Below are 12,290 nucleotides of genomic sequence, written 5' to 3' on the forward strand. Positions count from 1 at the left end.
TTGTTTTGTTTAGTTTGCTTCTATATAATTTATTTCTGTTCTAATCTTTATTTAGTTCCTTCTGCTTGTTTTACATTTTGTTTGTTGTTCTTTTCCTAGCTGCCTTAGGTGTTAAGGTTAGGTTTTTTGAGATCTTCTTGAGGTGAGCCTCTATTGCTATGAACTTCCCTCTTAGAATCCCTTTTGCTGCATCCCAAAGGTTTTGAACCATTGTATTTTCATTTTCATTTGTTTCCATATACGTTTTTATTTATTCTTTTACTTCCTGGTTGACCCATTTATTATTTACTGTTATTTAACCTCCATATATTTGTGATCTTCCTAGACTTTTTCTTGTGGTTGATTTCTAATTTCATAGTGTTGTGATCAGAAAAGATGCCTGGCATGACTTCAGTCTTTTGGAATTTGTTGAGGTTTGATTTGTGGCCTAATATGTGATCTATGAAGAACATTCTATGTGCACTTCAAAGAATATGTACTCTGCTGTTTTGGATGGAATGTTCTGAATATATCTGCTAAACTCATCTGGTCCAGTTTATCATTCAAAGCCATTATTTCCTTGTTGATTTTTCTTTTCCAATGATCTACTGATAGAAGTGGGGCATTAAATTTCCCTACTATTATTGTACTATTATTGATTAGTTCTTTTATGTTTGTTACTGTTTTATGTATGGGGGTGCTGGCATTTTAGGTGCCTAAGTATTTACAATTGTTATATCTTTTTGTTGGAATTTCCCCTTTATTATTATATAGTGTTCTTTCTTAGTCTCTTGTTACAGACTTTTTACAGTCTTTGTTTTAAAGTCTATTTTGTCTAAGTGTTGCTGCCCCAGCTTTCTTTTGACACTCATTCACATGATAAATATTTCTTCATCCCTCGCTTTCAATCTGCAGTTGTCTTTAGGTCTCAAATGAGTCTGATGTAGGCAACATATACATGGGTCTTGATTTTTTATCCACTGTGTCACCCTATGTCATTTGTTTGGAACATTTAGTCAACTTACATTCAAAGTAATTATTGATAGGTGTGTATTTATTGCCATTTTGTTACTTGTTTTGTGGATGTTCCTATAGTTTTTCTCTGATCCTTTCTTTTACTCTTTCATGATTGCTGTTTTTCTTTATTAATATACTTGAATTATTTTCTCTCTATTCTCTCTCTATTGTTGTTTTCTTATTTGTGGTTACCATTAGGTTTGTATATAATATCTTCTGCATATAGCAGTCTATATTAAGTTAATGATAATTTAATTTTGATCCCATTCTTTGCTCCTGTCCCCTGCCCCATGTTTTAGGTATATGGTGTCATATTTTACATCGTTTTATTCTGTGAATTCCTTAACTGTTTTTACACATATATTTATTTTTTCATATGCTTATTTATGGTCTTCCCTTTATAGTCAAAGAATCCTCTTTAATATTTCTTATAGGGCTGCTTTAGTGGTCATGAACTTTTAAATTTTTGTTTGTCTGAAAAACAATTCTCCTCTTCTGAATGACAGCTTTGCTGAATAGAGTATTCTTGGCTGCAGATTTTTCCCTTTCAGCACTTTGAATATATCATTGACAGTCCCTTCTGGTCTGCAAAATTTCAGCTGAAAAATATGCTGATAGCCTTATGGGGTTTACCCTTGTATATAACTGTCTTCTTTTCTGTTGCTGCTTTTAGGATTTTTTCACTACTTTTTGCCATTTAAACTATTATGTGTCTTGGCATGGACCTCTTTTGGTTGATTTTTGGGGGGAAGGGGTGGAATTTCTGTGCCTCCAGGATCTGGATATCATTTTCCTTCCCTGATTAGGAAAGTTTTCAGCTGTTATTTCTTCAAATATACTTTGTCTCCTTTTCTCTCTTCTTTCTCCTCCTCCTCCTCCTCCTCCTCCTCCTCCTTCTTCTTCTTCTTTCTTCTTCTTCCTCTCCTTCTTCTCCATCTTCTCCTTCTCCTCTGCTTCCTCCTCCTCCTCCTCCTTCTTCTTCTTCCTTCGACTCCTGTAATGTAAATGTTATTACATTTGATGGAGTCACTGAGTTCCTTAAGTCTATTCTCATTTTACATAATTTTTTCTTTCATTTGTTCAGCTAGACTACTTTCCATTATTCTGTCTTCCAAGTCATTAATTCACTCCTGTGCTTCTTCCAGCCTGCTGTTCATTCCATCAAGTGTGTGTCTCTTTTTGTTTATTGAGCCCTTTATCTCTGATGTGTTATTCCTTATGTCTGTGTTAAGAATCTCATTGATGTCTTCCTCTCTTTTCTCAAGTCCAGTGAGTATGTTTATGATCATTACTTTAAATTCTCTGTCAAACATGTTACTTATATTTGTTTCACTTAGATCTTTGGCTGTGGCCTTGTTCTTTTATTTTATTTGGAACAAATTCTTCTGTCTTCTCATTTTGTCTAAGTCTCTGTGCCTGCTTCTGTGTGATAGGAAAATCAACTACATCTACTATCCTTGAGGGTATTAGCCTTATGAAGAAGAAGTCCTATAGAGGGAGGGGAGCAAGATGGCAGAGGAGTAGGAGACCTGGATTTCGTCTGGTCTCAGGAATTCAGCTGGATAGGGATCAAACCATTCTGAACATCTACGAACTCAACAGGAGATCGAAGAAAAGAATAGCAACAACTCTCTGAACAGAAAAGTGACCACTTTCTGGAAGGTAGGATGTGCGGAGGAGTGAATCTGAGGCGATATTCAGGAGGATGGATGGCAGGGGAGGGGGCCTCGGTCAGCCGCTTCTGACAAGGGATAGAGCCGCGGAGCACAAAATCAGAAATTTTAGAAGTCAGCTCCACTGAGGGACGTTGCTCCAGTGGCTAAGCGGGGGGTGGAACACTCGCGGGGACAGTGTGGTCTCAGGACCCTTGGGACACAGAAAGACCAGGGGTGCCTGAGTGCGGCAGAGCTCCCAGGTATCTGAGCGGGGAAGCTGGCTTCAGAGATGGAGCCGAGGCCCAGGCTCTCAGCTCAGGGTTGCTGTAAACCACGATCCGCAGCACAGTCGGGCCACTGCTCCTCCAGCAGGGACCCAATAAGCGGCAGATCCAGGTGGACTCCCCTTCCTCCCCTGGGAGGAGCAGCACAGGAGCGCACCGCAGGGATCTGCTGAGTTTGGAGACTCCACACGGGGTTGTGTGCCCGAGATAGAAATGCTCAGTCACAGGCCAGGTGAGCATGGGGTGCAGCCAGAGACTGGGGAGACATGAGTGATTGACTGCTTTTCTCTGGGGGTGAACTGAGGAGCGGGCCCCGAGTTCTCAGCTCCTCCAGGGGAGATATTGGGAGGCCAACATTTCACTCTCGTCCTCCAAAGCTGTATGGAAAGCTTGCAGGGAACAAAAGCTCCCGAGAGCAAACCCAAGCAGATTACTTAGACTGGACAGGCAAGGGCAGGGCAATTCCACCTCGGGCAAAGACATTTGGGAACCACAGCAACAGGCCCCTCCCCCAGATCAGCAAGAAAAGCCAGCCAAGAACAAGTTTACTGATCAATGAGAATGGCAGAAATCCAGAGTTAGGGGGATACTGCACATAGAATCCATGGCTTTTTTACCATGATTCTTTAGTCTTTCAAAGTTAATTCTTTTATCTTTTTTTTTTAATTTTTCTTTTTCCCTTTTTCAACCAACATCTTATCAATTGCTTTTTTAAAAAAAATATTTTATTTTTCATTTTTAGAGTCATATTATATCCCTTCATAGTAGTTACCCTTATTTTTGGCATATATATATATATATATATATATATATATATATATATATATAGTTCTCTCTTTAAAACTTTGAGATACAGTTTCTTCTAACAGATCAAATTATACCCTAAATCTCTAGTGTATGGCTTTCTTCTAGTCTCCTGCCTGATCACATTCTACCTTTCTTTTTTAAATCCTCCTCTTTTTTCAAACAACTTCTTATCAATTCCTTTTATAATTTTTTTTATAATTTTCATCTTTACAGTCATATTCCATCCCTTTATTATATCAATGCTTATTTTTGTACATATATGTTTTTCTTTCTTTAAAATTTTGGGAGGCGCTTCCTTCTAACAGACCAAAATACACCCAAAATCTAGTGTGTGACACTGATCTATGCACCAGTCTGATCATATTTGATCATATTCTGTTTTTTGTTTTCTTCTCTTCTCTTTTTGTTTGTTTTTATCTTTTTCTTTTCTTTTCTTTTTCTTTCTTCTTTCCTTCCCTTTCTTTTCCACTGGCTGCAGGACTTTTCTGATTTGTTTACAGTATATTTTCTGGGGACGTTGTTAACCTGTTAACATTTTGTTCTCTCATTCATCTATTCTCCTCTGGAAAAAATGACAAGATGAAAAAAATCACCTCAACAAAAAGAACAAAAGGTAGTACCAACTGCCAGGGCCTACTCAATATGGACATTAGTACGATGTCTGACCTAGAGTTCAGAATCATGATTTTAAAGATACTAGCTGAGCTTGAAAAAAACATGGAAGTTATTAGAGAAACCCTTTCTGGAGAAATAAAAGAACTAAAATCTAACAAAATCGACATCAAAAAGGCTATAAATGAGGTGCAATAAAAAATGGAGGCTCTAACTGCTACGATAAATGAGGCAGAAGAGAGAATCAGGGATATAGAAGGCCAAATGATGGAAAATAAAGAAGCTGAGAAAAAGAGAGATAAACAACTACCGGATCACGAGGGCAGAATTCGAGAGATAAGCGATATCATAAGACGAAACAACATTAGAATAATTGGGATCCCAGAAGAAGAAGAGAGAGAGGAGCAGAAGGTATATTGGAGCAAATTATAGCAGAGAACTTCCCTAATGTGGGGAAGGAAACAGGCATCAAGATCCAGGAGGCACAGAGAACCCATCTCAAAATCAATAAAAATAGGTCAACACCCAACATCTATTAGTAAAACTTACGAGACTCAGAGACAAAGAGAAAATCCTGAAAGCAGCTCAGGAGAAGAGATCTGTAACCTACAATGGTAGAAATATTAGATTGGCAACAGACCTATCCACAGAGACCTGGCAGGCCAGAAAGGACTGGCATGATATATTCAGAGCACTAAACGAGAAAAATATGCAGCCAAGAATACTATATCCAGCTAGGCTGTCATTGAAAATAGGAGAGATAAAAAGCTTCCAGGACAAACAAAAAATAAAGGAATTTGCAAACACAAACCAGCCCTCCAAGAAATATTGAAAGGGGTCGTTTAAGCAAAGAGAGAGCCTAAGAGCAACATAGACCAGGAAGGAATACAGACAATATACAGTAACAGTCACCTTACAGGCAATACAATGGCACTAAATTCATATCTTTCAACAGTTACCCTGAATGTAAATGGGCTAAATGCCCCAATCAAAAGACACAGGCTATCAGATTGGATTAAAAGACAAAACCCATTGATATGCTGTCTGCAAGAGACTCATTTTAGACCCAAAGACACCCCCAGATTGAAAGTGAGGGGGTGGAAAACCATTTACCATGCTAATGGATACCAAAAGAAAGCTGGCATAGCAATCTTTATATCAGTCAAATTAGGTTTTAAACCAAAGACCATAATAAGAGATGAGGAAGGACTCTACATCCTACTTAAAGGGTCTATCCAACAAGAAGATCTAACAATTGTAAATATCTATGCCCCTAACATGGGAGCAGCCAACTATATAAGGCAATTAATAACAAAAGCAAAGAAACACATTGAGAACAATACAATAATAGTGGGGGACTTTAACACCCTCTTGACTGAAATGGACAGATCATCTAAGCAAAAGATCAACACGGAAATAAAGACTTTAAATGACACACTGGACCAAATGGACTTCACAGACATATTCAGAACATTCCATCCCAAAGCAACGGAATACACATTCTTCTCTAGTGCCCATGGAACATTCTCCAGAATAGATCACATCCTAGATCATAAATCAGGTCTCAACTGGTACCAAAGATTGGGATCATTCCCTGCATATTTTCAGACCACAATGCTTTGAAACTAGAATTCAATCACAAGAGGAAAGTTGGAAAGAATTCAAATACATGGAGGCTAAAGAGCATCCTACTAAAGACTGAATAGATCAACCAGGAAATTAAAGAAGAATTAAAAAAATTCATGGAAACCAATGAAAATGAAAACAAAACTGTTCAAAGTCTTTGGGATGCAGCAAAGGCAGTCCTAAGAGGAAAGTATATAGCAATACAAGCGTTTCTCAAGAAACAAGAAAGGTCTCAAATACACAAGCTAACCCTACACCTAAAGGAGCTGGAGGAAAAACAGCAAATAAAGCCTAAACCCAGCAGGAGAAGAGAAATAATAAAGATCAGAGCAGAAATCAATGAAATAGAAACCAAAAGAACAGTAGAAAAGATCAATGAAACTGGGAGCTCGTTCTTTGAAAGAATTAACAAGATTGATAAAACCCTGGCCAGGCTTATCAAAAAGAAAAGAGAAATGAGCCAAATCAACAAAATCATGAATGAAAGAGACAGCAACCAACACCAAAGAAATGCAAACAATTATAAGAACATATTATGAGCAACTACACACCAGCAAATTAGATAACCTGGAAGAAGTGGATGCATTCCTAGTGATGTATCAACTACCAAAACTGAACCAGGAAGAAATAGAAAACCTGAACAGACCTATAACCAGTAAGGAAATTGAAGCAATCATCAAAAATTTCCCAAAAAACAAAAGCCCAGGACCAGATGGCTTCCCAGGGGAATTCTACCAAACATTTAAAGAAGAGTTAATACCTATTCTTCTGAACCTGTTCCAAAAAATAGAAATGGAAGGAAAACTTCCAAACTCATTTTATGAGGCCACCATTACCTTGATCCCAAAACCAGACAAAGACCCCATCAAAAAGGAGAATTACAGACCAATATCCTTGATGAACATGGATGCAAAAATTCTCACCAAAATACTAGCCAATAGGACCCAACAGTACATTAAAAGGATTATTCACCACGAACAAGTGGGAATTATCCCTAGGCTGCAATGTTGGTTCAACATCCACAAATCAATCAACGTGATACAATACATTAACAAAAGAAAGAACAAGAATCATATGATCCTCTCACTAGATGCAGATAAAGCATTTGACAAAGTACAGCATCCTTTCTTGATCAAAACTCTTCAGAGTATAGGGATAGAAGGTACATACCTCAATATCATAAAAGCCATCTATGAAAAACCTACAGCGAATACCATTCTCAATGGGGAAAAGCTGAGAGCTTTCCCCCTAAGGTCAGGAACACGGCAGGGATGTCCCCTATCACCACAGCTATTCAGCATAGTATTAGAAGTCCTAGCCACAGCAATCAGACAACAAAAAGAAATCAAAGGCATCCAAACTGGCAAAGAAGAAGCCAGACTCTCACTCTTTGCAGATGATATGATACTGTATGTGGAAAACCCAAAATACTCCACCCCAAAACTGAAGGAACACATACAGGAATTCAGTAAAGTGGCAGGATATAAAATCAATGCACAGAAATCAGTTGCATTCCTATACACCAACAACAACACAGAAGAAAGAGAAATTAAGGAGTCAATCCCATTTACAACTGCACCCAAAACCATAAGATACCTAGGAATAAATCTAACCAAAGAGGCAAAGGATCTGTACTCAGAAAACCATAAAATACTCAAGAAAGAAATTGAGGAAGACCCAAAGAAATGCAAAAAGGTTCCATGCTCATGGATTGGAAGAACAAATATTGTGAAGATGTCAATGCTACCTAGAGCAATTTACACATTCAATGCAAACCCCATCAAAATACCATCAACTTTTTTCAAAGAAATGGAACAAATAATCCTAAAATTTGTATGTAACCAGAAGAGACCCCAAATAGCCGAGGAATATTGAAAAAGAAAAGCAAAGCTGGCGGCAACACAATTCCAGACTTCCAGCTCTATTAGAAAGGTGTCATCATCAAGATAATATGGTACTGGCACAAAAACAGACACATACATCAATGAAACAGTATAGAGAGCCCAGAAATGGACCCTCAACTCTATGGTCAATTCATCTTAGACAAACTAGGAAAGAATGTCCAATGGAAAAAAGACAGTCTCTTCAACAAATGGTGTTGGGAGAATTGGACAGGCACATGCAGAAGAATGAAACTGGACCATTTCCTTACACCACACACAGAAATAGACTCAAAATGGTTGAAGGACCTCAATGTGAGACAGGAGTCCATCAAAATCCTAAAGGAGAACACAGGAAGCAACCTCTTCGACCTCAGCCACAGCAACTTCTTCCTAGAAACATCACCAAGGGCAAGGGAAGCAAGGGCAAAAATGAACTATTAGGACTTCATCAAGATAAAAAGCTTTTGCACAGCAAAAGAAACAGTCAACAAACCCAAAAGATAACCGACAGAATGGGAGAAGATATTTGCAAATGACATATCAGATAAAGGGCTAGTATCCAAAATCTATAAAGAACGTATCAAACTCAACATCCAAAGAACAAATGATCCAATCAAGAAATGGGCGGAAGACATGAACAGACATTTTTCCAAAGAGGACATCCAAATGACCAACAGACATTCGAAAAAGTGCTCAACATCGCTCGGCATCAGGGAAATCCAAATCAAAACCTCAATGAGATATCACCTCATACCAGTCAGAATGGCTAAAATTAACAAGTCAGGAAACGACAGATGTTGGCAGGGATGTGGAGAAAAGGAACCCTCCTACACTGTTGGTGGGAATGCAAGCTGGTGCAGCCACTCTGGAAAACAGTATGGAGCTTCCTCAAAAAGTTGAAAATAGAGCTACCATACGATCCAGCAATTGCACTACTGGGTATTTACCCCAAAGATACAAATGTAGGGACCCAAAGGTGTATGTGCACCCTGATGTTTATAGCAGCAATGTCCACGATAGCCAAACTGTGGAAAGAGCCAAGATGTCCATCGACAGATGAATGGATAAAGAAGATGTGGTCTATATATATATTGGAATATTACGCAGCCATCACAAGGAATGAGATCTTGCCATTTGCAACGACGTGGATGGAACTGGAGGGTATTATGCTGAGCGAAATAAGTCAATCAGAGAAAGACATGTATCATATGACCTCACTGATATGAGGAATTCTTAATCTCAGGAAACAAATTGAGGGTTGCTGGAGTGGGGGGTTTGGGTGGGAGGGATAGGGTGGCTGGGTGATAGACATTGGGGAGGGTATGTGCTATGGTGAGCGCTGTGAATTGTGCAAGACTTTTGAATCACAGATCTGTACCTCTGAAACAAATAATGCAATGTATGTTAAGAAAAAAAAAAGAAGATAGTAGGAGGGAAAGAATGAAGGGGGGGGACATCAAAAGGGGAGATGAACCATGAAAGACGATGGACTCTGAAAAACAAACTGAGGGTTCTAGAGGGGAGGGGTTGGGGGGATGGGTTAGCCTGGTGATGGGTATTAAAGAGGGCACTTTCTGCATGGAGCACTGGGTGTTATGCACAAACAATGAATCATGGAACACTACATCAAAAACTAATGATATAATGTATGGTGATTAACATAACAATAAAAAATTTAAAAAAAAAAGAAGAAGAGGTCCTATAGTGCCCTGCAGTGTAGTGTCCTCTGTTCCCCTAGGGCTTGGTGCTTCAGAGAGTATTCCATGTCCTCTGCTGTTGTGTCCTGGTCACTTTATCCTTCAGGCCAGTCATCTGAGAGGCTCTTTTTGCCTGTTCTAGTCAGTTTTCAGGGCAGGTCCTTGGCCTGAATGTGGCACCTTTTAACCGGGTGTGTTCTGTTCTCGTTGTGAAATGAAACCTGTCACCTCTGCCACCAGAACCAAGGTCCTGCAAGCCTCCCAGTTCGGGAGATGTGGTGTGGGCACGGGATTGATCTGGTCTTCTGGATGAGAGGGCATGATGTGCTGGGACTGAGGCCAGTCTGACTGTGAAGGGCACTTTCCCAGAGCATGTGGGGGACAGGGCCTGGTGTAAGCATGTTTGGTAAAGAGTATAGGCACTGCACTGGTTCCCAGGTGGCTCTGTGTTTATGCTGAGGGGTAGGGAAATGGCACCTGCCAGTTGTTTTGTTCCCAGAGAGGTCTTTCCGTGAACACTGCCTCTTTGGGACATGCTCCAAGATAAGCAAATAACTTCCTCACTGTGTTCCCCATGTACTCTTTAGATTACTGTTTCCATGCAGTATGTCCACAGGCTGTTTGCCCTGCCTTCTTTCCAAGAGTAGTCCCAATGCCTCTGGCTCTCTTGAGCCAAGCCTGCTGACCTTTAGAACAGGCTTTAAGCCCTGCTGGTTGTAAGAACTCATGAAATTTGGTGCCTCTTGCTTTCCAAACCAATTGCTATTGGGATTCATTTCCCCTATGTATTCACTTGTGTGTTAGCCTGTCTCTTCCCCTTCTCTGTGACTATGGCTCCCTTTCATCACAGCAGGCATGATCTATTTCTCTACCAAACCTATTCTCCACATTTCTTACTTTCTTCAATGTGGTCTGTTCTCTACTTTTATTTTCTTCTTTCAAAGATTTTCTTTATTTATTTGAGAAAGAGAGAGCATGAGCAGGGGTGGGGGAGAGGGAGAAGCAGGCTCCCCACTGAGCAGGAAGCTTGATGCAGGGCTCGATTCCAGGACCCTAAGATCATGACCTTAGCTGAAGGCAGACGCTTAACTGACTGAGCCACCCAGGAGCTCCTGTTCTCTACCTTTAGTTGTGAGGTTTGTTCTGCCAGTCTTCAGCTTCATTTCTTGGGTAGGATGATTTGATAGTTATCCAGTTGTATTTGTGGGACATGGCAAATCTAGGATCCTCCTACTCCACTGCCATCTTCCTCTCTGTGGTAAGGAACTTCTTTAGCTTTTGCTTATCTGGAAAACTTTTTATCTCTTTAATTCTGAAGAAAATCTTTGCCAGTAGAATATTCTTGGTTGGTTGCTTTTTCCTTCAGCACTTTGCAGGCCAGAAGTGTGTGGAATAATATATTGAAATTTTCTGCTAAAAAAATCTGCTGGTGCGATGCCTGGGTGGCTCAGTCAGCTAAGCATCTGACTCTTGGACTCTTGATCTTAGCTCAGGTCTTTGGGTTCATGTTATTTGAAATTATCTAGACTTCCTGAGTCTGGATGTTTGTTTCCTTCCCAGGGTAGGAAAGTTTTCAGCCATTATTCCTTAGAATAAATTTTCTGCCCCATTCTTCCTTCTCCTTCTGGGACCCTTATAATGTGAGTGTTGGCCTGCTTGATGTTGTTCCATAAGTGCCTTAAGCTATTTTCCCCTCTTATCATTTTTTTCCTGTTTTGATTAGGTAAGTTCCACCGCCATATCTTCAAATTCACTGATCTTTCTGTTTCATATAGCCTGGTGTTGAGCCCCTCTATTGTATTTTTTAGTTCAGGTTATTGTATACTTCAATTCTGTGACTACTATTTGGTGCTTTCTTATATTTCTTATCTTTTTTTTAATTCTCACTTTGTTCATACATTCTTCTAAGCTCATCTTTATGGCTTATTTTTAAAATCTTTTTCAGGTAAATTACCCATCTCCATTTCATTAAAGTCTTTATCCGATTTTTTTTTACTTTTCTTTAGTTTGGAACACATTTCTCTAGTTCTTCATTTTCCTTGACTCTCTGTCTGTTTCTATTCCCTAGATAAAATAACCCTATCTCCCAGTCCTGAAAGAGTGACCTCCTATAGGTAATGAACTTTATAGTTCGACAATGCTCTCTTTGTTTTCTCTGAAACCTTTGTGATTGTCCAAGCTACCTACTTTATTTTTATTAGTTCCCAGAAGGTGAGGGTGTAAAAAGACCCACCAGTGTCCCTAAGAGAAGGATCTCGGCACCTAGTTTCAGGATGATTGGAAGCCAGACCCTCATGAGGCAGCTCTTAAGTTATGCAAATATATCTTTTTCAGGGGAAGACTGGGAGATGGGCTTTTCTGTCTGTTACCTCTGAGCTGAGCCCTTTGAAGATAGCCTGTTAAGAAGTGTATTTTATGGAAAGACTGTGTCTGAGGCTCCCTTACCCTTTTTGATGTGGGTTTATTTTTTCTCATTTGTCCAATGTGTAAGAGCCACCTAGCTAGTTCCCCCAGAAGAAATTGTTCCACATGTCTCTATAGATTAGGTGGGTCCATGAGAGGAGGTAAGTTTTCTGTCCTCCTACATTGCCATCTTTTACCAGAACCCGGGTTATCTTTTTTTTTTTTTTTTAGTTTTTTAAAATTTTATTTTATTATGTTATGTTAGTCACCATACATTACATCATTAGTTTTTGATGTAGTGTTCCATGATTCATTGTTTGTGTATAA

At 39.4% G+C, this 12,290-nt stretch overlaps 1 pseudogene; it reads left to right on the plus strand.

Moving 5' to 3' along the window:
• Positions 1 to 2,524: 2,524 nt before the first annotated feature.
• The window catches only part of LOC141372493 (activated RNA polymerase II transcriptional coactivator p15 pseudogene), a 54,962-nt pseudogene continuing 45,196 nt past the window's right edge, over positions 2,525 to 12,290 (plus strand).

Source organism: Callorhinus ursinus, unplaced genomic scaffold, assembly GCF_003265705.2.
Source record: "Callorhinus ursinus isolate GAN/ISIS: 27379988/994484 unplaced genomic scaffold, GSC_fseal_2.0 scaffold4, whole genome shotgun sequence".
Classification (NCBI taxonomy): Eukaryota; Metazoa; Chordata; class Mammalia; order Carnivora; family Otariidae; genus Callorhinus; species Callorhinus ursinus.